We start from the raw sequence: 27,276 nt of genomic DNA, 5'->3' as shown, positions 1-27,276 counted from the left end.
TGTAAAACGCTAACATACACCCATAACACAAAGAATGTGGGGGAAATATTCAGTTAATTTTTGTCTGTTATAGCAACGGTACCCAAGAGGAAAGGGTACGAGATCATGAAATAAGCAAGAAAATTCTACCTTGCACAGCTCTGCAATGTGACATTGCCGAAAGGCATTGCATGGATTGAGTACATGTACATAGGCTGCAGCACTTGATTTTAACCAGCATGCCGGGGCTGCATCATTCGTCTGCATACTTGTGGTTGCCACTGTACATGACCATTTAGTAAGCTCAGTTACGGAAATGTTTTATTGATGCGAGTGGACACTACCAATCATAAATGTGTTTCTCAGATAGACTTAAATTGGCTCACATGATACAATGCAGAAAAACATCTCTGAGATGATGCAACATTGTTTGCTTTCTATTTGTTAATATTCATGCAAAGACACAAAAAAGTTCAATAACTACCTTTAATTGCCACTTATGCGCAGACTGGTAGTGTTTAGATCATATCCTAATTCAGCCAGGTGACATAAGTCGTCTTGATGTGAAACTGTAGCCTACTAAGAAAATGCAGTCTTGTGAAAGTGATTAGCCCTAAAAAAAGCGATAAAATATGTTACGTGTCAAGTACAAGTTATTTCAGTGATGATATATTGCTGATTTGACACAAACACGGTGACACATACCTAATTTTTAAAACATTCGGTGTGGCTGCTGCATGTACAGTTTGTGTAGTTTGTCATGCCCATGCTAATGCCTCATTTTTTAAACATCATGCTGTGTGTACCATCTTTGAAATGTCAGCTATACAGAGCCCTACCATTCCTCGCATAGAAGAAGTTGTGGCACAAAATACTGTCAACAGCGCAGTGCCACAGACAATTAGAAGTGATGACAATGAAAGTAAACGTGCCATACATGCCACAGATATGGTCACGGCAGCAGAATTTACATCAACTTTCTCTCATTACGTTATGAGCTTAGGCAAGTCGAAATGTAATGGCATATTTATTCAGTATTCTTGTCGTGGCACTTGTGTGATCCTTGTATATAGCGATGCGATGGTACAGGAATAGAGAGCTCAGGTGCTGTCCCGAAGTTGAAAGGCAGTCTTTCCATATTTGCCTGAAAAAAAGAAAAATGAAGGAGCATAAACAACTTGCAGTTGCTTCGATACGATTATGGAAGGCTGCAACAGAGGCAAGAAACGTGACAGCTCAGGATGGTAACTTGTAACAATGGTTTGTGCTGAACGGTTCGTCATTCATCAAGTGTCAACATGGCGATTAGAAAATGCACAAATGAGGTGTATGAAAGTACGTAAAGTAAACTTTAGCTTACAACAGCATTTCAATTTACACACTGAATGAATTTAATCAGACAGTGTAGGTAAACATAGCATTAAATAGATATACATTTGCACCTTCACATAAGAGATTCTCAGTGTAACAGATTCAGCAATGGAACAAAATATTTAACTTTCTAGGAGTTGTCCCTCGAACATGTGTTTCAAATTTCAATATACTGAAGTGTGTTTATACTCGGTATCAACGTAAGGAAATGTCACTTTCACCGCAAAGGTATACCGAGACAACATACCAAGCTTGTCCAGATGAAGATGGTTGAATGGTTGAACTATATGCAGCTGCTTACGCATGCACCTCTAAAATTGTGCGCTGCACGACCACTGAGATGAAGCACTGTCATTAACGATGAAATGTGTGAGTGAAATTTTTGTGCCTCACACGATGTAATGTTTGGCTGCGAGTGAGTAATGGGAGACGATGGTGAGTGGAGGAGGACGGTGGTTTGATAGCACCGTTTTCCTGTGCAATCACGGGGAAAGGGGTGGGGTGCGGTTACACTATCAAGAACGCAGAAGGGGGGGGGGGGCGTGAGTTGGCAAAGGTCGTTTAGAAATTGGCTAGATACAGCAATGGCAGTCATAGCAAGGATTTGTTGAAGCTGATGTGACAGTAAGGACCAATGATAACTGCACCAGTCACCCTTCAGTTGCTCCGACTACAAGTGAATTTGTGTTCCTGGAAGCGGCTGGTTTTCATGGGCGGTGATTGCGCCTGTTCGGTGTGTGAGCCTACAAATACCTTTTTTTATAAAATAAACACTGAGTTGAAAGTTAGCACTCGTCATCTTGTCTTACTCTGCTCCGTGTTGTTTAGCACGAAGACCCCACTGCTTATATATTTTAAGCATGTTCGCAGCCGTAGGTGCATGTGGCTGAGCACATGTACCGCCTGTGCACCGTTTAAAAGTAATCTGCAGTGAGTGCAAAGAGTGGGTGCGCTGAGATGGTGTGGCATCATGTGCACTGTTTTCAGGTGCCTCAAGGTTTGGAGACTGAGTAAACTCGAGTTTCTGAGACACTTCGATGCGAGAGGCAGACAGCTCCCCACCGCCGGCACTTACAATGCCAGTGCAGTCCCAATTCAGGCGACACTGTCAGCAGCAGGGCCAAACCAAGCATGGCTGCCACTAGTTCGCAACGCCAATGTGAAGAACTTGGCAACACTGCACGAAAGCGTCTGCTGTCACCAACTTTCATATTCAATAACATTTTTATCTTTTTCTCATACAAATTTGCTTATTCCAATTGCATGATATTTCCGAAAATGTGGCCTCTACTGTGTAAAACTCATGCACTACTGCACTTATATACATATTAAGTGAAACTGCAATATAAGACTTAAAGTTTCGATATAATGCACATTGGAGATTTCACCAAAATGTCAAAATTCACCTGCAGTTTGAGTGTTCTATAGAACAGCTAGCACCATTAAACCAGTTCTAGAGTGAGTATTTTTGTAAGAGCAAGTTCATGCCTAAACGTCCAACTATTTACTGCTAGCTGTTGCCTGATTCCCACAGTCATAGCTGCAAAATATAGGGTGTCTGAATGAGAAATCGAGAAATTGTAGATAAATGTTGGGAGGATCACCTCGAATTGTATTATTGACGTCGCGTTCCTTGTATAGTGCAATAGTGTTTGTGTTAAATGAGTTAGCACATGATGTACTACAATGCTGCACTACGGGAAACTGAACAGTCTGCTCAATAAACAGCTTCTTTCAACTCCACGTAATGCTGCATGTATGACGCTCCTGCGATGTATTTCCTGGAATTTGCATTCAAGCTGTGAGACACAAGTGTAGTCCACAAGAGGTCCTGTGCACTGTATTGTGAGAAGTACGGTTCGAAATTGAACTGGAACACATGGTGCACAATAAAATGATAGTGCATTCCACATCCCAGTTTCATCACTTCTAAAAAGTGTGCCTCATGAGAACAGTACTTTCAGGTTGTGCACAGACTACCGACATACAAACCAACAGACATATGTGTTTCCATTTGCTGTGCCACGAATGTATGACAAGTAATGAAAGTGGAGAATGTGAGTGCTTCTTTCACCTAAGTATGCGCAAAGTGTAATGCCAAAGTATTATCCAAGTAGAAAAAAGAAATGTGTTTAGCTTTGATAAGACTTTTCATGCGTACGAACATAATGGTTTCTCATTTGGCTGGAAGAGTTCGTGTGCCTGGTTAAAAAAAAAATTGGAACAATGTTCAAACTTTCGCTGGTCACTTTTACATCTACATGGACAATATTCAGTCATAAAAACCACACGACCAGCACGTAAGTCATGTATCGCACCCTTTTCAATGCAGTGAGGTACGCCAAATTGACGATAAGCACACAAAATCTCAGGGCGAAATGTTCGAATGACGACATGAAAAGTAGCGAAGGCCAAACCATCACAATTTGCATTCCTTGCGCGACTCTTTCTAAGTCCATCTGGACACTTTCCAGCCTTCATGCCACGCAATGCCAACATGAGGAAGTGCTTGACACCTGTAAGACAGGTGCACCTTTTGCTTGCAGTCTACATTCCTAACGAAAATATCAAGACCTTCATAAAATTACATCTTCAGGTGCTTGCTGCCTTGATAGTGGTGGGCTTCGAATAGCTCAGTGTGGATGCATACCCTTATGTAACTGCGATTGTCCTCTGCCTACAGGAGATGACTCGCGGCCATCGGGGTGCCAAGTCAAGGTCGCATGTTATTACTCATACATATATACGAAATCCCACGAAAAGTACCCGAGTACAGAAAAGTAACTACCGTACTTATTCGAATCTAGGCCGATAGTTTTTTTGTTTTCAAATAATCATACTGTCACGTGGTGGTGACGTTGAAAAACACAGTAGCAATACTGTGAAATACAAACTAACTTTATTGGGCACACCTGTGCCCACAAAAACATGCTACACTTATAGCACAACGGTAGCGGTGCTATCTCATCAGCGGGTCAAGCGCATTGGCTTTTATACATCGGTCGTCGAACGTTCCAGAGTAATTGCTGGGACCCGCGTGCCTTCCACAAAATTCACATTATTTGCGTCGCGCACACATGCAATCAGATTACACACGGTTCGGCCACAGACAGCGGATGGAAGCATCGATAACATTTCCGACACTTCCGATATATGCAGGCGCCTCCTGCGCTGTGTGATAACATTGGTTAGGCAGTGAAACGTGTCGCATGATAAAAGGGTAACAAGTACACGTGTCAATATTCAAATCTCTAGGGTCGGCTTAGAATCGAGGATGTTAAAAAATGCGCCAGCTTTTCATTGAAACTGCTACATATGGTGCATAGCTAGGGCCATCTAAAAAATTCAGTATTGCAGCCCCTACTAGCCGTGCCAGTAGCCAACCGTACACAAGCACGGTCACCATTTTGACCTGTGTCGTGTCAGCCGTATTGGTGTGCGGTGTGGTGGTATCGCGATGGCACCAAGCAGGATATGCCATTACAGTGCCGCTATCAAGCGAAAAGTTGTGATAGCCGCAGAGGCATTGTCAAACCTTCAAGCTGGGTGGGACCTCGGCGTCGACAAGAAAAATGTCCGTCGTTGTAGGGGACAACGACAGCAGCTTTTTGCGTGCACCACAACGAGGATGGCATTTAGCGGACTAAAGAAAGGCCGTCAGCACAAAGTGGAGACAGTTTTGGCCGACTTTGTTTGGATGCAGAGAACAGCTGCCCTTCCAGTGACAACAGAAGTGCTCCAAGCGAAAGCTAGGGAACTTTCGAGGGAGCGAGGCCTAATGCCAAAGCATTTCAAAGCCAGCCGGGGCTGGCTTCAGAAATTCATGCAGCGCTTCGGCTTCAGCCTCCAACATCGCACTTCAATCACCTAGAAGCTCCCAAACCATTTAGAAGAAAAGGCGATAGCTTTTCAGCACTACATGCTGCGAAAGAGAGAAGCGGCAGGCTACAACCTTGGGCAAATTGGCAACAGTGACCACACTGCTGTGTATTTTGATATGCCAGTGGCGTACACCATGAATGAAAAGGATGCCAAGGAGGTGAAGGTTCAGCCTACGAGAAGCAGCGTGCAACTGTGATGCTCTGCTGCACAGCTGATGGACATAAAGTCCCTCTTTATATGATATTTAAAAGCAAGACACTGCCTGCCCGAGAAACTGTCCCAAGAAATGTCATTGTGCAGGCAAATAAGAACGGGTGGATGACGGGTGCGATGGTGGAATAGTGGGATAAGACTGTGGCGACAGCGTTCAGGTGCCCTTTGACAAAGAACTCACTTCTTGTCGTCAAATCTTACTGTGGGCACTTGACAGACGTGAAGGCAGCGCTCGCCCAGGCGAAGACGGACCTTCCTGTCATACCGGGCGGCATGATGGGCCAGCTGCAGCCACTTAATGTCTGCATCAACGAACCTTTCAAGGATCGTCTGCGGAAATATTACACGGGCTCGTTGACTGATGCAGCCCACATGCTAACGGCAACAGGCCGCACCAAACGTGCATCGCTATCGCAGCTAACGGCCTGGGTAGCTGCAGCATGGGGCGACATCACAGGTACTTTGATCATGCGCACCTTTAAATTTAAAGTGCAGCATATCTAATGCGCTTGACGGTACCGAAGATGGTGCACTGTTTGAAGGCGACAGGGACACGGAACATAGCAACGAGTCTAGCAGTGACGACGTTGAACGAGCTCTGCACATTCAGGCTAAATAAATGCTGTTTGCATTTTCTGAACGCTGTCCTCGGTTTTTTTTTGTTCAGTACATTCAAGGTAATATATATATTTTTTTTGTTGGCCTCGGACATTAGGCGGTCATCTTAGAATTGGGGTCGGCCTAGATTCGAGTAAATACGCTACTTGCAATGGCGACGGCTGTCGGGCATTTCCAAACATGCGCTGATAATCAATAGGTTAAACTGGCATGAGACACCGAAGCACTTGGCTACCTTTTCAATTTCACGCAACCCCACGGATATAATTGTTGTTGAAAGTCGCAAGCGAGAACCATACATTGTTGCACACGTGGTTGGGGGACCAACAAAACACGAGAGAGAGGGGGAGCCGGCAAACGGGCGAGGTGCGCCCCACTGCACCACGTACCGGCCGGCACATCTACTGACAAGCTGATCTGTTCCACCAGTTTTTAGGCGAACCGCCAACTCAGTGCGAGGCGCAGGCGCCCCCGACAAGGACGAAGGCCTCGGTGTGGCCAAAAGAGAACGTGGACTTTCTATAACTTCTCTCTTTCCATTCTCCTTTCTTCAATCTATCTTTCATAAATAAACCAGTCTCGAAACGGATCCCAACGAGTGAAGTTCCTTCTTTCGAGGCTCCTGCGTGCACGGCCAACGCCGTCCACCTTAGTTAACACGCAGCAAAAGTAGGTGGAGTCGTCCATGAGCGACAGCAATTAGAGTTAGCCCAAAGGCGCGAGCATTCATTTACATTTTTCGTGCCGAAACCCGGGAATACTTCGCCTGCTGACATCGAAAGGGCCATGGAACGACTACAAAAAGAAGCAGGCCGCCCTGCGACAAGCAATCGAGAAAATCATCGCAGCGGCCAGCGACCTACTGCTATCGCCAACCATCCAGGTCGGTGAGCTTGAGGAACGCCTCGACCTTCTCCTTGAACAAGCAGATAAGTTGAAATCTGTTAGCAAGAGCATCGAAAAGAAGATCGATCTTCAAGAATTAGATGCTGAATTAGAAGCTTGTGCAAAATACACCCAGAAAATCTGCTTCCTCAAAACAAAGATCAAGAGAGCTCTCAGGAGTCAGACAGCCAACGAGAGCCGGTCGGCAACTCCGTCGGTGACAGGCAACGTGTCAGAGCAGGAAGCATAGCACATTGTTTCCGTACCACCTGTGGCATTCCAGCCACTATCAGCAACCTCCGGAGTGATGCGGGTAGGTGTGACCACAGCACCCGACGAAATTTCTCGTCAACTAGAATCATTCTGGGAGATGGAGCACCTTGGGATCGTCGCCAATGCTGACTGCCAAACACGACCAGTGGCGTAGCTAGGTCGCGTGGCACCCGGGGCCCTTAGGTCTTCTGTCACCCCCCCCCCCCCCGCCCCGCTGGGTGTAGCCGGTGGAAAGAGGGGTGTCTCAGACGTATATGACACCCCCCCCCCCTCACTCACTGGCCCCTCGCACCCGGGGCCCAAGGCCCCCCGGCCCCCCCTGTTGCTACGCCACTGAACACGACAGCGTTCTGTGGGTCTTTGAAGAAACCATCATCCACAAGAACGATAGATACCACGTAGCTCTCCCATGGAAAGAGAACGCGTCAGACTTGACGGACAATCAGAGCACATCATCGCAGACTTCGCTCATTAACGGCGAAGCCGCTGCGACATGAAGCCATTCTGGACTACGATCAGGCAATCAGGAACTACCTGCAAGCTGGACACACCGAGGAAGCGAATGAACTGGGTGAGTCCCCGCTGGGGCCAATTTACTATGCGCCATGCCACACCGAGGTGTGCTCTGGCCTGGTAGCAAAACAACTAAGTTGAGAGCCGTATTCGATGCCTCTTCCAAAGCGGCGGAAAAGCTGTCACTGAACGACGTCTTCTTCGCAGGACCTGATCTAAATTCAAACGCTAACCTAAGCCGAGACTGCCGTAAAATCTCGCCCACTGACTTTCGCATCTTCGGACGCGGGGGAGCTTATGCCCTTGATTCCAGCCCATTTCCTCGTCAGCCGCCAGCTAACGAAATTGGCTTCCTTCCGAGAAACCACCGAAGTCAAATCGGCAGCAGAGACACGCCAATGGAGACGACGCACCGGGCTTGTTCACTCATTCTGGCAACGGTGGAGACGCGAATGCCTACTGCAACTTCATTTAGCGCTTTCACAAAGCCAGGCAGTGGTAGAGGCTTCGGTGAGGGAGACATAGTTCTCCTCCGGGATGATCGGGCTACACGTCAGATGTGGAAAATGTGTCGTGTTTTGGAGACCTTTCCTGGAAGAGATGGCTGAGTATGCGCTTGCAAGATCCTTCTCCCGAACTAAAGCGAACTGCGACGACCCGAACAACCCTTGTACCCACTCGAGCCCAGGGAGGTGCCAGCCTGTGCTAACAATGGTGGCCGGGAATGAGCCGGCGCTCATTGCGGGGGAGGATGAAAGTCGCAAGCGAGCACCATACATTGTTGCACCCGTGGTTGGGGGACCGACGACGCAAGAGAGAGAAGGAGCCGGTGAATAGGCGAGGGGCGCCCCACAGCACCACGTACCGGCCGACACATCTGACACATCTACTGACAAGCTGATCCGTTCCACCGGCTATTCGGCGAACCGCCAACTCAGTGCGAGGCGCGGGCGCCCCCGACAAGGATGAAGGCCTCGGTGCGGCCAAAAGAGAACGTGGACTTTCTGTAACTTCTCTCTTTCCATTCTCCTTTCTTCGCTCTATCTTTTGTAAGTAAACCAGTGTCGAACCGGATCCCAACGAGTGAAGTTCCTTCGTTCGAGGCTCCTGCGTGCACGGCCAACGGCGTCCACCTTAGTTAACACGCAGCAAAAGTAGGCGGAGTCGTCCATGAGCGACAGCAATTAGAGTTAGCCCAAAGGCGCGAGCATTCATTTACAATTGTGAGGTGGATTAGCGTACTGTAGAAATTAACATTTGAATTGATCAATAGACAAATGGGCAAGCTGCCAGAAGTTGATGCATTGTTAAAGGGCCCCTGAAACGGTTCGGACAAATTTTGTAGGCGCGTAAGGTACAGCTTAAGTAGAACATTCGCACCACAATTTAAGTGAAGCGTTACGTATTAATTGAGCTGCAAGCGATTAGAAGTTACCCTCCTCCCTAGCTATGCTTTTCCTCCTCAACTCGCTCGCCAAGCGAGCGGCGCTAAGCTCCGCTTTCACTGGTGCAGCGTCACGATGCGACGTCACATCGCTCAATTCCGGTTGTTTAGGAGCACGCCCCCTCCCGCGCAAGGCCGCTCCGCTAGCCGCTTGGCCGTCGACCGAGAGCTATCGAAGCAGCGTGCGTTGCGAGCATTCTGTCGTAGCGCCGAACGTGTCCGGTACTCCGCTAAAAACAGGCAAGCTGGTCATTTCGGCAAATGACTGGAGGCATAAACTCAAGCTGATGAAGGAACTTTAGCGTAGACGTACGTGAGCAGCCTGATCGGTCTGCACGGTCCAGACACTTGCTGGCGCAGCGCTTAACCAGTCAAACAAAGCGCTAATATTGCTCTAACCAAGTGTAAAACATTTTAAACATTTATAAATCAACGTGTTGATGATTACACTTCTGCGAAAAATACACACCAGCAGCAAAGAATACACTTCGTTGCTGCTACTGTGTATGGTTGAGCTCTGTGCCACCAGGTGGCTGCACCGTGCAGACCGTTCACATTTGCCCTTCTGCTCATCTCGTGGCTCATCCCGGCACAGTCAAGCGGCCAGACCCTGTCCCCTTGCGCTTGCGTTTGCCCTAATACTGGACTCGCGGTTTGCAGGTCGCTGGGTTTGCAGTCCACAAGGCAACAAAGTAGAATCATAGTGCTCGCGAAAAGACTGAGACCGACTCTGACCGCGGAGCTCTCGTCAAAATGGAGTACGTTGTAACACAAGCAGACGACACTTGCTGTGTGCCGGAAGTGCTGAACTGTACTAAAAAACTATTCTTGTGTATTCTCTTTAATTTATTTTCTTTTTACAAAAACAAAGTAACTAACATTCCAACTATTACGAGCATCATTTGTTCACCATAAAGTTGGAAAAATTATCGACCACGCGCCCTGGTCAGCCAATCAGATAGCTCGCCCATGTGACGTAATATGGGTTATTTGCATCATATGGGTAGGGGCGGCTTAAAATTCCGCCGAGCAGTGCGCTGCGATCGGCAGCGATGTGTATTTTTAAAACCTTATAATAAATTACACGCTTTACGCAGAGCACTTAGATGCATCAATTAATGATCAGAAGAACCTACTCTAACGACTCAGTAGGTTTGTAGAAAATCGCCAAAATCGTTTCAGGGTCCCTTTAGGGCTGGCTGTTTCACCAGCAACAAATACGAACAAAGTGGTCGCCAACAGCATCTTGGAGGGCACAGAGAAAATTTGAAATCAAATTCACCTCTAAATAGTCGTTACAACATAACAAGGGGAATGCAATTTCGAGGATGAGAGGTCAAAAGCCCTCTTGAGGCTTGACCGGCCCTGCATGTTATAAACTTGGCACAGGAGTGGTTGCAAAGCAAAAGAAAATGTTCAAAAGAAGCTCATAAACAAGGCAATGTAATAATGTTTCTAAATCAGTGTTGAGAGATAAGCTATATCAAAGATTTATTTAAAATATATTAAGGGAAGACCATGTTACATTTTGAATAGTAACACCCAAGCATAAGAGCGTAGAAAAGCCTTGAATTCTGGAGGGTTCATTCTTCCAATATCAATGTCTATTTCTTTAAAAGAATTTAATAACCTCGGTAAATAACTTTCAAGCATCTGTTTGCTACATTTGTCGTATGTCTCACAACATTCCATATTTCAGTGCGGCGGGTGGTGTAGGCAGGTACATTGCGATGCTGGTTGGCAATTTCCGCAAGCGTAACATTAAGTTTCTTTATACTTAAGTAACTCCCGTAGGAGTCTATACGTGTAGAAGTCATTAATTTTTCTTATGTGGTACCTATCGAAAAGAGGTGCGGTGTGTTCAATGTAAGATACATCGGTAATAATACGTAGCACCCTTTTCTGCATGACGAGCATATTGTTCAGATTTGTCTGTGTGGTAGTACCTCATACTAAATGACCGTAATTGATATGCGAGGCAAACAAAGCATTTATAAAGCAGTATTTTAACAGAAGTGGGGAAAGTGTGTCTACTGTGACATGGCATACCAAGTGTGCTGCTGATTTTCTTGGGGGCTTAGCCTATGTGGCCATCCTATTGAAAGCTGTTGGAAAAGGTTACACCAAGAATTATAATTGTGTTCACAACCTCAATATTCATAGACTCAAACATTACATTGTTATGCTGTGGGATTTGTTTACCTGGAGTTCAAAAAATTACTGCTTTGGTCTTATTGCGATTAACGTGCACACAATTCTTGTTTGGCCAAAAAGAAAGCCTATGAAAAGTTCATTTGCCATTCTCAGTAAATCTGTGTAGCTTTGAGACGATAAGAAAATACTAGTGTCATCACAATACATAACAAATTTTGCTTGTTGGTAAATAGGTATTAGATCATTGACATAAATGTTGAAAAGTAGCGGCCCGAGAATACTTCCTTGTGGTAACCTGAAATTATTTGTTTGGGTTGAGATTGGAATTCATTTATTGAGACAAATTGATGTCTGTTATTGAGATAGGAGAATAATAATGTGAGTGGCGTGCCCCTTACCCCATACCATTATAGCTTACTGAGGAAAATATTGTGATTGATGTAGTGAAAAACCTGCGTGTAATCAACAAATATACGGATTGCTAATAACCTGTTGTCAAAGTTTTTTAAGGTGTACTCTTTCTGAACTAATAGTGCCAGTTCTGTGGATTTGTGCTTCAGAAATCCCTACTGAGCTTCAGTTACAAGGTGGTATCTGGTACAAAATGATGACAACCGATTTTGCATAATTTTCTCCAAGCCCTTTGAGAAAATTGGGAGGATCGATGTTGGGTGATAATTTTGTACATTTTGTTTGTCACCTTTTTTAAAAGTGGTGGTTACTCTGGCAGCAGTCATTCTGTTAAGAAAAGTACAAGAAGTACACAAGTTGTAAATATACACTACAATTGGGGCGATATCATAAATGTCATATACAATAGGCTGTATGCGCAGGTCGTCTATGTCACAGCTACGTGAACTTTTGAGGTTCAAATAAACGTAACACACCTCAGCAGAGTCGGTGTGAGAAAAACGGAATTTTTGTTTCTAGGTGTTGTGATATCATTAGTGGGGCAATAATTTGGGTCAACATTCTTGGCTGCAAAGTATTGGTTAAATACATCACCAAGTTCCTCGTCTTAGACTAGGTGTCCGTTTAATTAAATTTATTGTGGTGACTCTCTCGTCTGCTTCTGCCTCGTAAGAGTGTTTATCTTGTACCATAGTTTATCAGTTTGTACTGTGCAAGATTCAAACTCCCTAATATAATGTGCATCGCTTTGCCGTTCATAACTGTTTTGTTAATTTACTTCTGAAGGTCTTAAACATTGTAACATAAAGGTTCCTGAGTTTCTTAAAAGTTCGCCTACAACCAATCTTGTTTTCTAATTTTCGTTAAAAGCTCTTCGTTTACCCAAGGCTTTCGAATCTTTGTACTGATTTTTCGCTGTATGCTGCCACGACCGCGACGTTACTAATGAGGATATCGTAAGCCTTTTCTGGCGAGTTTTCTAGAAAAAGCTTTACCCCAGGAGGTCCCGTGTATCTCGATCTGAAATACTTCCACAGAGTTTCCCTGATGCTTTGCAAGGTTACACACATTTTCTTTGTTTTCTTCGTACTTTTGGGAGCGTTAAGAGACATACATATTGGCATATGGTCACCTACACAGCAGCTTAGAACGGCATTTGAGACGTTGGTTGGGTCACAGTTTGTGATAAAAAGGTCAAGCAGTGCAGCTGATGTGGAGGTTGATGTTTCACACTTTATAACACTCGTGTTACCATATGTGCAAGTAGTCTTTCAAAGTCTACTGTTTAGCGAGTAGCACCTTTCATGTCAGTCTTAAAGTCACCGCCAATCATAACTCTCTACCTATTCTAACTTGTAAAAATAAAAAAATTCTCAAGTGAAAAACGTGCAATAGTCTTCCTCAGGGGCACGATAACATGTGGCAAGATGCAAGCACTTGCTTTCAACAAAAAGCATTTCGTAGTCATTGGTAATACAACAGAAATCAGTTAACAAATCAGTTTTCCCACAGTCATCTATAAATAACGAGAGACCTCTGCCACGTCTTGATGTCCTGTTCAAGTAAAATGTGTTTTTGTTAGGCAATTTAAATACCGCAGTATCTTCATTGTACAATGTTTCACTAAACATAACATCACAGTGTCTGTATGTATCCACATTCTCCACTTTGTGTCTAAGATGTTTCTCTCTTTCTTGGTGGTCCTGGCGCTGCTGTATGACATCAAAGCGATCTTCTGAGAGTAGCTAGCTTCCAATTCCGGAGTGTCATTATTCAGCAACTGACCATTCGTACGTACACAGCTCAGATGTTTTCTACCGAGGCCTCGAGGAGTGAAGCATTTTTCCTTTGGTATATGTTGAAAACTGTGCATGAGGAAATGCAGTTTCAGAAAGCAACCAAACGAACAGCACGCCTACAAATGTAGAGCCTTCAAGTCATCTTCATGTTTACTCACCGCAGCAATTTCACCTGGTTCCCTACGCACGAGAGTCGTACCACCTGTGTGCCATACGAACTGATAGCCTGATACCTTCGCACATTCTTTGGTGGATGTAAGCACTTTCCTAGACCGAGATGTCACATTTTCACAGATGTACCGCTTATCGTTGGGGCCATTTTGAGCCATTCTTTTAGCCATGAAAGCACTATTAAGTTCACAGCGAGCACAGCACATGATAATCCCTGATGTCTATCCAGGCTTTGATGGCAATCTGTGGAGTGCTACTACGTCTTCTCTAGTTATCACTTTTGGCTCTAGCTCTCTCGCAAAGTCATTCACCTTTTCAAGAACATCTTCCCCCTTCGTTTCAGCAATGCCGTGGTCTGCGACGTTGAGGCTTGGACTAGGCCATTCAAGAGCCTCGATGTCAGCCTGAAGGAGGTCTAGCTCTTTTGTGGTGCTGCATTTCTCCATATTCTCTACTTTGCCCCTAAGATCTTTAGGTTCTCTATCTTGGCGGTCCTGGCACTGCTGTATGATATCAAAGCGATCTGAGAGTAGCTAGATGGCTTCTTCACTGCCGTTAACCTTAGTCAGTAATTCGAGCAGCATGTTAAGCTTGCGGTCCACATCTACAAGCCTAGTGACCACTTCACTGTTGTATGCTCTTGCAACTGTGTTCATGCCGTCTTCTGTCCTACACCTTTCACGCTTCCAGTGCTTGTTTGCGAACTTTTTTACCTTAAAGTGTTGCTCAGTGACATGCGACCATGCTCCTACGTGAAATGAAAATTCACACTGTACAGGTCACTGCAAGATCACCATCACTCAGCACCAGGGGCGTAGCCGGGGGGGGGGGGGGCTTATGGGGCTTCAGCCCCCCCCCCCCCCCCCCCCCCCCGAAATTTTTTCCTGCCGTCATGCGCCGCCGACCAAAACAACTCCCGGCGCAGGAAATCATGCTCGATTTTGTCTACAATGTCCTTAATTCACGCTCGAAAGGCATTGTAGCATGAACATTGCGAAATCGGGCTGGAATTTGCGGAAACGCCCATGCATCGGGAGTCACATATCGTAACGCAAGAAGCCCCACCGAGCACAATATTTCAAGGGCGTTTTGATGGCAAGGGGGCTCGTCTCGGCATCTCGCGGAGGCCGCGGAATCTACGGAGCGCTTGGATTTCAATCCTGAAACTTTGTGGGTATAAAGTTCTCATAATATTTTGATGCGAAAGGTGCATTGACATTTCCAAAGTCGTGCTTTAGATTTTCAATTCCGGAACTTTGTGGGTTTAATGCTGTTAAATATTTGACGCCAAAGGTGCATCGACTTTTCTAAAGTCGTACATCGGGCCATACAAAGAGACAAGCGAAATCAACACACAATCAGACAAGTTGACAAAGCACGCACGAGGTCCGATGACACAAAGCGTTGGGGTGGTTCATTTGTGCCGTCGGGTCACAGAAAAGAATATGACCATTTTTTTTGCACCTGCGTCAAAGCATCCATGTCGGACAGTAAAGCCACCATTGTAACGAAGTTCTTATTTATTTTTCTACGTAGACTTTTATTCGCGAGGATACATTGAGCCTCTTTCTCTCTCTTTTTTTTTTTTTGTTCTCGCAACACGGCGGGCTGCCAATCCAGCCAGAGCGCATGCGTTTTTCTCGTGCTGCATCGACAACCACGCGGCGCACTTGGATGCGCGTTCGTTTTTCTCTGGCCGACTGCATTTTCGCCTGGCAGAGTTTTGGACGCTTTCTGGCTAGCAGACGAGAATAAGAAACAATGCATAGTCGCTCGCCGCCAGTACGGCGGGGACTCGACAGATTGCAATGCGTTCGCTTGAACAAAACCTCTCCGGAAAATTTTGTCTCGCCGGTGTAGCATACCGAGCAGTATGCGTATGGTTTTCTGTGGACCCAGCGTCACACATTTTCTTCGATATTCCTTCGGTAGCCACACTAGGTGCCCAAAGTAGGCATTCGATTGTAGCCAACATGCTTTCCTTTGCGTTATTCTATTTCGTCGCCCCCCGCCCCACAAAAGAAAAAAAGAAGACATTGTTGCGGCACAGCGAATTGTCGCATGGTGAAAGTTCGATTTTGTAACTTGTTTTGCGGAAAGTAATGGGCCACGGGACGCTTCTGTTGCCGGATACTATTTTATTATTGCGATAGCAGCTATATGAAGACTCCAGGCGCATTCCTGCCGTTGCCTTCATGTTCTGTATAAATAAAGGCCAAGGGCGATAACATCGTGACCGCGCGTAGCATGCTCTATGTGCGAGTGAAAGCGTGGGGGGGGGGGGGGGAGAGGGATGGGGTGAGCCGACGATGGTGGCTCAGTCGTGTGTGCGCAAGGGAGAAAAGCGGGGAGGAAGCGCGCCGCCTTCAGTCGCACACAACACATTTTGGGAGTGGAGGGAGGGGGGGGGGGGCTGTGAATCTGTGGTTGCGCAACCTGTTTATTTGCCTTGTTTGACTCATTATATATAGTGACTTTTTCTTAGGTACGTAGATTTATTGGAGACTTATACGTATATTTAAACATCTTGTTGCGAGGTTATGTCTATATGCGCAGTGAACTGTGCTTCCAGTGACAATTTTTTGCCCTACATCAAGCTGTATCTTCACATTTGTATATTCCATTGCATCTTCGCATTTCTAACGTACGAAAGCGAGTCAAATGAAAGTGAGACAACCCGCCCAGGGCAATAATGGTTCGGTTCATTATTTCCGAGGCAAGCGCGTAGCACATACGCATCTCATTTACAAGTGACATGCAGAGGTGAGGTTAAATGTTCTTTAATACTCTCATACACTGGGTTGAACATGGTTGCGTGACATAATGGACACTCCATAAGTTGAACAGCTTGGTGTCGTGAGGTTTTTGACAAATGAAGATGTTTCCCAAAAAGAAATTATCCGCCATATGGCTGCCGTATGCGTTGAACATTGCGTTTCATTGGCCACTGTGAAGCGTTGTAGCAAACTGTTCAAAGAAGGACATGAAAGTTACAAAGATGATCCATGGCCGGGCATAAGCCACCGTGCAATCACCCCCAACACAACTGAAAAGGCCGTGGTTGCTCAGTGGCTATGGTGTTCGGCTACTGAGCACGAGGTCGCGGGATCGAAGCCCGGTCACGGCGGCTGCATTTCGATGGAGGCGAAATGCGAAAACACCCGTGTACTTAGATTTAAGTGCACCTCAAAGAACCCCAGATGAGGGTGACGACTTTTTGTCTGCAATTGTGACCGGGGATGACTCATGGGGACGCTACTAGTAGCCTGAAACACTACGGCAAAGCTTACAGCGGAAACATTTGAATTCACCACTCCTAAGGAAAACAAAGGCCGTCATTTCTGCCGCAAAATCTTGACTTCTTTTTAGATCGTTAGGGGCCATTATTGATCAAATTTTCTAAACCTGGAGAGACTCTAAATCTTTTCAGATATTGAGAAAGGTCGGATCGGCTGCGTGTCACAATCAAGAACAAACGACGCGGAAAATTAGGCATTGGGAACATCTTGCTTCACGACATTGCCCGTTCCCACGTCGGTGATGTGATTAATACAAAACTGGCAAAGTTCAAGTGGTAAACGCTGCAACATCCCTCATGCAGCCCAGACCTGTTGGTTTGCGTCTTCCACATTTGGTAAAATTTGAAAAAAACTGCTTAAAGGAACAAGATTCGTGTCAGAAGATGACGTATAATCATTTACAGATTTTTGAGGCAGCAACCCAAGGAGTTTTATGAGACAGGAATTACGCGACTCGTTAGTAGGACAAGTGTCTAAATACTCATGGTGACTAAGTTTTAATAAAGTACCCCGTTTGTCATATATTCGCATTGGCTCACTTTCATTTGACTCGCCCTCGTATATTTTGCAAAACTCCTGCTTTTTATATGTGCTCTCTGTTGCGACTATAATTTCGAAGATATTACTCGCAATACACAACCGGTGACAGCTGCTCCTGCGCAATACATTCTACCAAAGGACAGCGTCATTGAGATTTTCCCTTGGTCGTTGCATATGTACGAAAATGTAAACAAGGTTGTTGAATGACACACACACACACACACACACACGCACACACACACAAACACACACACACATATATATATATATATATAAACGAGAAGAAAGAGGGTTATCCGAAGGACCCGATATTTATTAGTCATATAATGAGAGGCCAACAAACAATGACACCAAGTACAACATAGGGGAAATTGCATGTGCTTAATAAATGAAAATAAAGTAATGATAAACTAATGGAAATTAAAGTGGATGAAAAAACAACTTGCCGCAGGTGGGAACCAAACCCACAACCTTCGCATGTCGCGTGCGATGCTCTACCAATTGAGCTACCGCGGCGGCGTTTCCCCATCCACTTTCTTGGAACACTCCCAGGGTTCTACTAGTACACATAAATACCCAAGAAAGTGGATGGGGAAACGCCGCCGCGGTAGCTCAATTGGTAGAGCATCGCACGCGACATGCGAAGGTTGTGGGTTCGGTTCCCACCTGCGGCAAGTTGTTTTTTCATCCACTTTAATTTCCATTAGTTTATCATTACTTTATTTTCATTTATTAAGCACATGCAATTTCCCCTATGTTGTACTTGGTGTCAGTGTTTGTTGGCCTCTCATTATATGACTACATATATATATATATATATATATATATATATATATATATATATATATATATTTATATCGCTCGACTAATTCTATAAGGAGGAGGCCGAGCTGCAAAGTGAGCCCCCCACGAACGAAATTTCTGGCTACGCCACTGCTCAGCACACATTGCCATAAGTTACACTGCTCCATGACAACAAGAACACAAAAGATGACAGGATTATTGCCTCGACCTAGAACACTTTCAACCGTGAACGTCATGTTTACATCATCAGTAACCCATCACACTGGCAGCAAACAGCAAACGGCGGAGTGTCTATGTACAGTGCGAATAATACCAAAGAATAGTAACCAACCTGCGACGGTAGATAAAACAAGGATTCGGCGGGCTGCATGCGATGCACTTCGCCGCTGCTGCGAAAGTGAAGGGCACTGCCCCAGCTGTGGCCGTGGCCTGCATGTGGTAACAACAGCGCTTGCGTAGAATCTTTGAGGTGATGTGGCCGACAGCAATGCGGCGCGGATTCAAAAGGTCAGACCGCCAGGTCCAGGAAAAGCACAGGGCAACGAAGTTTACGGCACCTACGAAGCTTGCCGTTCGCAGCCTCCAATTCCGTGACAGGGGCATAGCCTGTGACAGTAGAGAAAAGGATTCAGCGGGCTGCATGCAATGCGCCCCACTGCTGCTGCCAAAAAAGTGATATAGTCAAAAAAGTCAATTTGACCGCAGGGCGAGAAGCATTATGTGCCAGACACCGTGCGGCCTAGCATCTTGGCTCTTTACCATGACAGCACCCTATCAGTTGGCCATGACAGATTCTGAAAGCTGTTCATGAGAGATCAACCAGCATTCCACCTCGGAAGCATAAAAGATGTGAACACTGTCCACGTTTGGCACCCACGCAAGGTGGCTAGAGCGAAATGCAAAACCCGAAGATACAAAATGTTCATGGCCACGTAATCAAGCGTACCCTTTCAACTTGTACAATAAATTTTATTGGATTTGAAACAATAGCAAAAGTTGAGTACAGATTAAAAAAATACTACATTGCGCAAATTCAAAAATGCCATTCTGTCATTTGCAACGGCCAGTGCCATTGTCCTATGGCCACTAGGAAAGAGTGCACCATATGTGGAACATGCTGAAAGTTTATACATAGTAACCAGAGCTTACCACTTTCATTAGGTGACCGTTCGACATGACATAACATTGTACGTATTGTATACACCTTCCTTGAGGTGGTCAGATGCATGAAATGCAGAGGCGGTGGCCTAACATGTTACAGCAACTCAGACAAGCTCGTTAGTCGATTTTGGGCACTGCTGCAAAACAAGGTCCCATTTCTTGATGGTTAGTGGCATTGGTGACAGTGTGCTCATAGGTAGCACGTGTTGCTAATAGCAATATGAGTGTTTTCCTTAATCAGCCATGTTGATTTCTTTACGTCAAGTCACTGCACTAGATGAGCTCCTAAAGCGAAGTTTTCTTAGCGTCTTGAACGTTATAACTGTCTCAATTAGCTGCTAGCACACGGTACAGGTGCGCTACGACACCAAGTGAAAGTGCACAATAAGTAAAGGTGTTGCTAAATTAAAGGTTCGTTTTAACGCAGTATTTCGAGCACCAAGCTTGCTGCTTTAACCATTACGCCAAGAATGCATTCCCGAAAGAGGCAAAGGAAAACACCCTTGCAATGTTTCGTCATGCGAGCCAGCGCTTAATGACGTTCGGGATTGTAGTCATGTTAAATAGCTATGATAACAAAGAGTGAGTGCATGATTCTTTCGGCTCACGATGAATAGAGATGATACGGGATTCAATTTCCACTGAAATTCGCTATCACATGTCAGTTTAGTGCGGTTCTAAAGGCTAAACACATGGTGTGTTGCAAATCACGTCGCAGTTCACTCAGTGATAAAAATTATGCATGCTCTGCTATGTCCACATTGGTGACGGAGGGATTTCTCATCACATAAATCTTCAGAAGGTGTTTTGATTCAATACACCATTTACCTTTGCAGGCTCGTGAAAGGTTCTCGTACACCTATTCCCACAGTGTGAGATGTCTGCATAATTTTTCTCCTGTAAATCCAATCAATGCACTACTCTTTCCTAGACCTCTTGTACCTTAGGTGTTCCTTGATAGTGCCCTGCCATGCCTTCAATGGCCAACATGACTATTACCTCAAGAAAATGACACTCCCTTGTCATATAGCTAGGTTGCACTGCTATTTTTGTTTCTTTTGAGCTAACGAAATAGAGAAATGACTATGATTTATGCTTTCGTTGCATAGAGCGTGAACATACGCTATGCAACGTTGTAGCAGTTACTTGGCATTACGACACATTTCATCTCTCGACACCTACTTCCTCTGATGACCAGGATAGCAAGGTATTTGGAAGGATTTGTAATTGTAAATAATGTTTTGTCCAATGCAGGGATCTGACATTTGAAAGTCATATTAACAGAACTGATACTGTTCCGCGTAACTGCTCTGTCATGTACATGCTCAATCTGATCTGTAGGTCGAACTGGGTAATAAAGGCAATGTTAAATACATTTTACAATGGGCATTTGGAGGATATGTCAAACCTGTGTAGCTGCCATAATAAATAATAAGTGTTAGATCACATAAGCAGATCACGTAGTGTGCCATACAAATAGCAGTAGTACATAACTGTAATGAAATACATACAAAATGAAAGGGGAGGTGCTGTAAAGCTTGAGCGTCAAGCTCAGATGGGGTAGTGATGATGTAGTCAGCTCGCACACGACAGGGGTGACTGGAGATTGCAGACACGGCCCTTTATTCTGCAGTTGGAACAAGCAATTCCTGCCAATGGAAAACCACAGACGTTGTAGAAAATTTGGAAGTATGTAGTAACAAGTTTGCATGTGAATGTCTATGCAGCCGGGTAACCTCAAGAAAAGTGAAATACTTCAAAATTATGGATATAGGTGCCCATAAAAGGCACTAAGGCTGCCATTTGAGGCATACATAAGAATCAATGACTGTCCTTTAGGCTGCTCCCCCGACCCCCAATACAGGCTCAATAAGTTCTAACGCTGTGCATTTGAGGATAAAGTATGATTTCCTTCGCGACTCAATCCACTGACTCCCCCTTTATTGTGAAATTCAGATTGTTTTCACAATAAAATGGCTTGAGGCAGGTTGCATAGATGAACATCCAGCAATTAGCCCACTCAAATGCCCATAAGTTAGTAAGGTATGATAACGACATCACTTACATGAAATGGCACATTTCTAAGGTCTCACTCTCTGGTAATGTCACAATGTTAGCAGAGTGATGAGAAGAAGGCTTGGTTGCGGAAGTAAACAATGTGGCCATCAAGCTTTAAGAATTGGAGGTTAAATATCTCAAGAAACGTGACACACGCTTTTTTGTTAGGCAGTCTGTAAGTAGCAAAGCAGCTGTATATAGTTCCTCTTTCTGTTATTTCAACGATGTCGATTTGTGTAGAGTGACAGAAAATTCTAAGGCATGTGTGTTAGCTTATGAACTTAATAACTTTTTAAGAAAGTGTTATGCAAAAATTTTTCGCCAGTGCACTAATTGCAGCTGCCACATTACAGCGCAAACTTTCATGAACAGCCTTACGAGCTCAACACATAGAAATTGTGCTCATTGTTGGAAGCTGTCAGCCAAAAAAAAAATATGTGGAGCAAGTTCTTGAAATGCCACAGCATCTTGGAAAGAAAGTGGAGATAGGTTAGCGCCAAGCATGTGATAGTGTCCATTAGGTGACCCTTCAGAAAGAATAAAAACTTGCCAGGTGTGACAGGTCACATGATTTGCCTTGAGGGACACACGAAAACGTGGAAGCAAACAAACATGCTGAGGCGCTATCAGCTCCATAAGGTTATCTCAACATATAATCAATCACATCATAAACTTGCACTCACGCTGCGACGTTTTATTCACATATTCATCAGCTCACTCCCAGGTCTGTTCCTCCTTTGTGCAAATGACACTTGGGACAACTTACTGAAAGCTCATACTCGTCTGCTCTGATGCTCTGAGCAGCATGAACGCACTTGTGATAACAATATCCGTCCGAACTTACTGACACAAGTTTAAAAACACAGTTATTTCCATTCACCCATAATTAAGGTAGCAATAATTTCCACTAGCTTGCAACCACATACACTGTCACAAACACTGGAGTTTACAATGTGCTCATAGGCACACTGCCTTTCACTCACACTTATCTTCAATCATGCATCTTGCCATTACTTGCTCTTTGCACTTCTTGCATGCCACGGTGGTGCAGTTGGTTCTACAATGTTTAAAGGGGATAACTGAGGGGCGATAATGGACGAGGTGTGTCTTTCATTGAAAACATCAGTGTGCTTTAATGAAATGTATGTGTTACTCCGTCTGGATGACGTGGACATTGTTACCTGGTAGGCAATGAAGCAAGGATGTGCAGCAACAGTCTGTGATGGTACCCACATATATATATGTGTGTGTGTGTGTGTGTGTGTGTGTGTGTGTGTGTGTGTGTGTGTGTGTGTGTGTGTGTGTGTGTGTGTGTGTGTGTGTGTGTGTGTGTGTGTGAAAATCCCGAAGAGGATCTGCTGTAATAAGAACAAATGTCATGCATCTGTCGTAATGTCACATAGTTTTCATATGTACGGCTTGTTTGGTACAGGAGCACAGTTCTTCCATAAATCACTTGATGAAAAGTTTCCCCAGCAAACATTGAATGTTGTTGCTTTGTCACAATAACTACACAATTAATGCCGCTACATTAAAATGCATAATTGTGTCTATCATCACGAACACCCTAAAGGCTATGAATGTGAGCTAGTTGGTACAAATTCATGGGTGAAAAACAGTGCAAACACGGACAAGGGAAGAACACAAGACCACACGTGCTGTGTTCTTCCTTTGTCCGTGTTTACGTTGCGTTTTCTTCGCTCATGGACCACGACAGAATTCAAGTCCAAGCAACAAATTAGAAGCCAAATAATGCATACAACTGCCACAACAAGTGTCACCCAAACAGAAAACTGACTGTGAAATGCGAAGTTGAATTCAGCAGTTAACAAATAAGATTGTGCTGCTATTACCGGCCAATAAAAGTATGAGGCCGACAGGGAGTATGCGCACAGTCAGTGTCGCACTCACTGGGGATTTCATTGCAATCCACACAATCTTGTTAATCCATAGTTGCTTATATCCCTACTGACGTGTGAAACGTAGGTAGATGTGGATGAATGGGTGCATTTAAGCAAGTGCAATTTATTGTTGCAGTATGTACAGATTCCCAACTCCTTGACAAAATACACAGGTTACACAGAGTAAGCATATAGATTTGTAATCATTTCTGATACCAGAGATTAACATTTATGTAAAATCCTGCAACATTACTTCAACTACACTGTACTGATTCTACAAATTGCTGCACAAAATGGAATTAAAAATTAAATAGAAGTCACTCACTGCTTATATACCTGCCTTACTTAAGTCTCCCCGAGCTTGGCGCGCATACACGTAAGGTCCTGGAAGGTGGTCTCCAGAGAACGTGTGAAGGTACGTGGTGCTGCAAGCAAACGATGCAGCATTTGTGTCAAATGGCGCAACTTGTAGGCGAAAATGTACAGAGAAAAAGAGTATACTAAAGTTTAATTTGGCATTTTAAAATCGCATATTGGCATTGCTCATAGGTGGACATTTATTTAAACAAGTAAAGAGTCGCTGCGTTAGCACTGCAGCACCAACATTAACTAGAAAAAGACATGACATAGTGGCACCTTCTTCAAAGAAAATGAGTGCGAATAATGCACTTGTGTTACAGCATCTTTCTCTCTATCAATCAGGCCAAAAGCGTGCCTATTATTAACAGTACCAAGCCATACTCCGTCTTTGTGCATGTTACCACACATTAAAGAAGGCACTCGGGCTCTTCTATGTTCACAAACTGATAGGAGTACTCAACAATCCATATGAACATGCATACATGTTGAAGCGCAGTGAATAAACGTGAGTACAACACCTGTAGCACAACAATATGCATTTTTCTATCAGCGTCATATTGCTTCTCTAACAGAGAACAGTACATGATTGCAGTAGCTGTCATGCCCCTCATGTTCGTTCTATTCATTACTTGAAATCTTCTTCCATTACATGTGCATGTGCTGATCAACAAGCAGTGCGATGTTTGGTAAAGGTGCCGTTTAACGTAAAATGCCTGTCGAAGTGCGCTGATGCAGGAATCTTGATGCGTGGTGTTTGCTTGGTAATGGTTTACTGTTGCAGCTATGTGCTACATTACATATATCGGGAATATGTGATGTAGAAGACCAGTACTATGTGGCACTGTTCTGACTGAGTCAGCCATCATTACGAGTCTGCAATTCCTTTGTGACACAGTAAGATCGTCATGCCCTCAGTGCTCGATTGAACTTAGTCATAAGGGTAGTGACCAGCGTTACTCCCACACAACAGTTATCATCACTAGAGTTACCTCCAAGTACGCACATCATATCTGTACTGTCAAAAGAACCCCGTGACATTCAGTACTATCAATGGAGTGCAACGATGAAAACTAACAGTTTTGAGCATGCTCAGAGGATGAAGTGCAAATTAATTATTAACTTGTGCACAAGACCTCACATCATATTGAGCTCATCCTCTGCTATGCCAAGCTGTTGCAAACAACGAATTGAGTATTACCCTATGCGAAACGTACATTGTGGCGTACGACAGAGCCCTAGTGAAACAGCTATTTATTCTATCACTGCACAGTAGCGATGGGAACCTGTTTGTGAAGAGTGGCGATTGTGAGAGTAGACTCTTAGATGCTGCTTTGTTTTTTGTGCTGTCTCAGTCGCTCTCTCGGAATGTAACACATGTATGATTAGTATAGTACCCATGGTCTGAAGTGTTTAAACTTTTAAGAGTGTGCAATCTTGTATTTCATATATAGATTACCTGTCCTCCCTACTGTAATGCCCAATGGGCGAAGTAGGTATGTAAAGAAAAAAAAGTCCGTGCGTGTTGTGTACAATTTACTCCCAAGCAGAATCACCTAACGTTAAAAAAATCCAAGGGAGTGTACTGTAATTCATCGCAAGATGCTGGCGGAGCGTGAAGTAAAAAAAAAAATATGGGTTTTTTACGTGCCAAACCCACGAAATGATTATGCGGCACGCCGTAGTGAGAGACTCCGGAATAATTTGAACCACCAGGGATTCTTCAACGTGCACTAAAATCTAAATACGCGGATATTATCGCATTTCGCCCCACTCGAAAGGAGGCCGTCGTGGCCGGAATTCGATCCGGCGACTTCGTGTTGAGCAGCCCAACACCACAGCCACTATGTAGCCATGTCGGGTCGGAGCATGACCTCGTGGGGTAATGTGGAACAAAATTGTCGCACCTACAAATTGGTAGACAGCAGTTTTATCGGCTGCGTAAACTTGTAAGCATGCGCTTACTAAGCAGATTAACAGACACGGTGTCAGGCGCGCTCCGGAATGTCCGCGGTGTCGGAAGTATGGTTTGAGGAAGAGCGGTAGTAGCAGCAAGCGACCCTCGTATTGCCCGTCGCTTCAACGCGAACAGCGAGAACGCAGCGCACAGGAACCCTCGCTGAGCGCAGCCTATCGTAGACCGGCATCCAGATAGGACCTGCGCGGCCGCGCATACGCAGTCGCCGGTGGATGCGGCTTGCGGCCACGATGTTATCGCACTTGCACTCTGCACAGAACATCACGCGGCGATGCCGACGGCGGAAATCCGCCAGAATTGTTCATATATGTGTGCTATCGCAACACGGAAAAAAAAAATGAGGGGGGGCGTTCGGTAACGGTTACGCCATAGCCGGTTACACCATGGAGGAAGTGTAGGTGTGCGGGGCGGAAGATGAACATGAAAACGAACCAGATGCAGCGATTCCTAGGGAATGAGGGGCGGAACAAGATAGTCATTTAAAGTGTTCGAAGTTATGCTGCCTTCTAGTGGCAAAAAATGTTATTAATGTTTAGATGAAGCATTATTTCAACAATGAAAGGTAATTACATCAGAACTGCCCGTACAAATGAGTGAAATTCGCTTATGCTAAAAATGGGTCCAGTCATTTGTGCGTTTAGTACATTATTTTATAGAGTTGTTGTTACAGTCTCCAATCCGATTGCACCTTTCCGAGGATGGATGGTCTCTCTTTTTTTTTTTTTTCATACGCGCAGCCGGAGGCAACGGGCGAGAGCACGCGCTTGTCGCCTGCAGAGCACCAATGGTGCACTGTGAAGCGGCAAACCTGATGTTACGTGGTCCCAAGCGACACAAACCCACGTAACACGACAAAGGACTAGCAATCGTTACAGCTACGCCTGGAAGTAAAGCGAGGTGGGACGGAAACGTAGCAAGCGGCTTCAAAAGCGCGTCGCCGCTGAGATAAAAGAGAACCTTTTGTTGCAAGCTAAATGCATGTGCACTTTTTTTTAAGTGCGCCTAGACTTGCTACTTCGACAATGCTGCTATCACATACGCATACCTTTCCCGGACGTTTTCGTTGCAATGCTTCCACACCTTGCGTTGTTGACTTGCTGCGGATTTCGCCAGAACGCAGGGCGCGCGAAATAGCGTGTGACGAAACAGTAGGTATTTCCATCTGCCTCCGCGAAATAATTATTCCACGAAGTTGCGACACGGAACAGCACGTAGTATCTGGTCAACACTCAATACGTGTCCGCCGTACGGGTGGTCTGGTGAGGCAATGATTCGCAGAGAGAATCACCTGTAGCACAACATCACTGGTCTCATGCCACACGCACCATAGCACGCACCACGACACACAACACGCCAGCGCGCAGTAAATGGCAGCCACGTGAATGCAACAATACTTTGGCTGCGGCTATTACCGCCATTGGCTTGTAGCGCGCCCCAAGGCACTTTCGAGTTTCGGTTTCGAATG

General features: G+C 45.0%; 1 long non-coding RNA gene across 2 annotated transcripts; it reads right to left on the bottom strand.

The window, feature by feature from the left end:
* Positions 1-987: 987 nt before the first annotated feature.
* Positions 988-27,276, bottom strand: LOC139057207 (uncharacterized). Of its 2 annotated transcripts, XR_011512638.1 has the most exons (6): positions 26,857-27,276; positions 23,802-23,901; positions 21,029-21,166; positions 18,688-18,962; positions 2,426-2,527; positions 988-1,123 (listed from the first exon to the last, which is right to left on the bottom strand). It is a non-coding gene; the product is annotated as an uncharacterized lncRNA (long non-coding RNA). The 2 variants fall into 2 exon arrangements; XR_011512637.1 differs by lacking the exon at positions 2,426-2,527 and having other exon boundaries at positions 26,857-27,263.

This window comes from Dermacentor albipictus, chromosome 3 (genome assembly GCF_038994185.2).
Source record: "Dermacentor albipictus isolate Rhodes 1998 colony chromosome 3, USDA_Dalb.pri_finalv2, whole genome shotgun sequence".
NCBI classification, from domain to species: domain Eukaryota; kingdom Metazoa; phylum Arthropoda; class Arachnida; order Ixodida; family Ixodidae; genus Dermacentor; species Dermacentor albipictus.
Note: the sequence above shows the minus strand (reverse complement) of the source record. Positions and strands in the feature narration are given on the sequence as shown.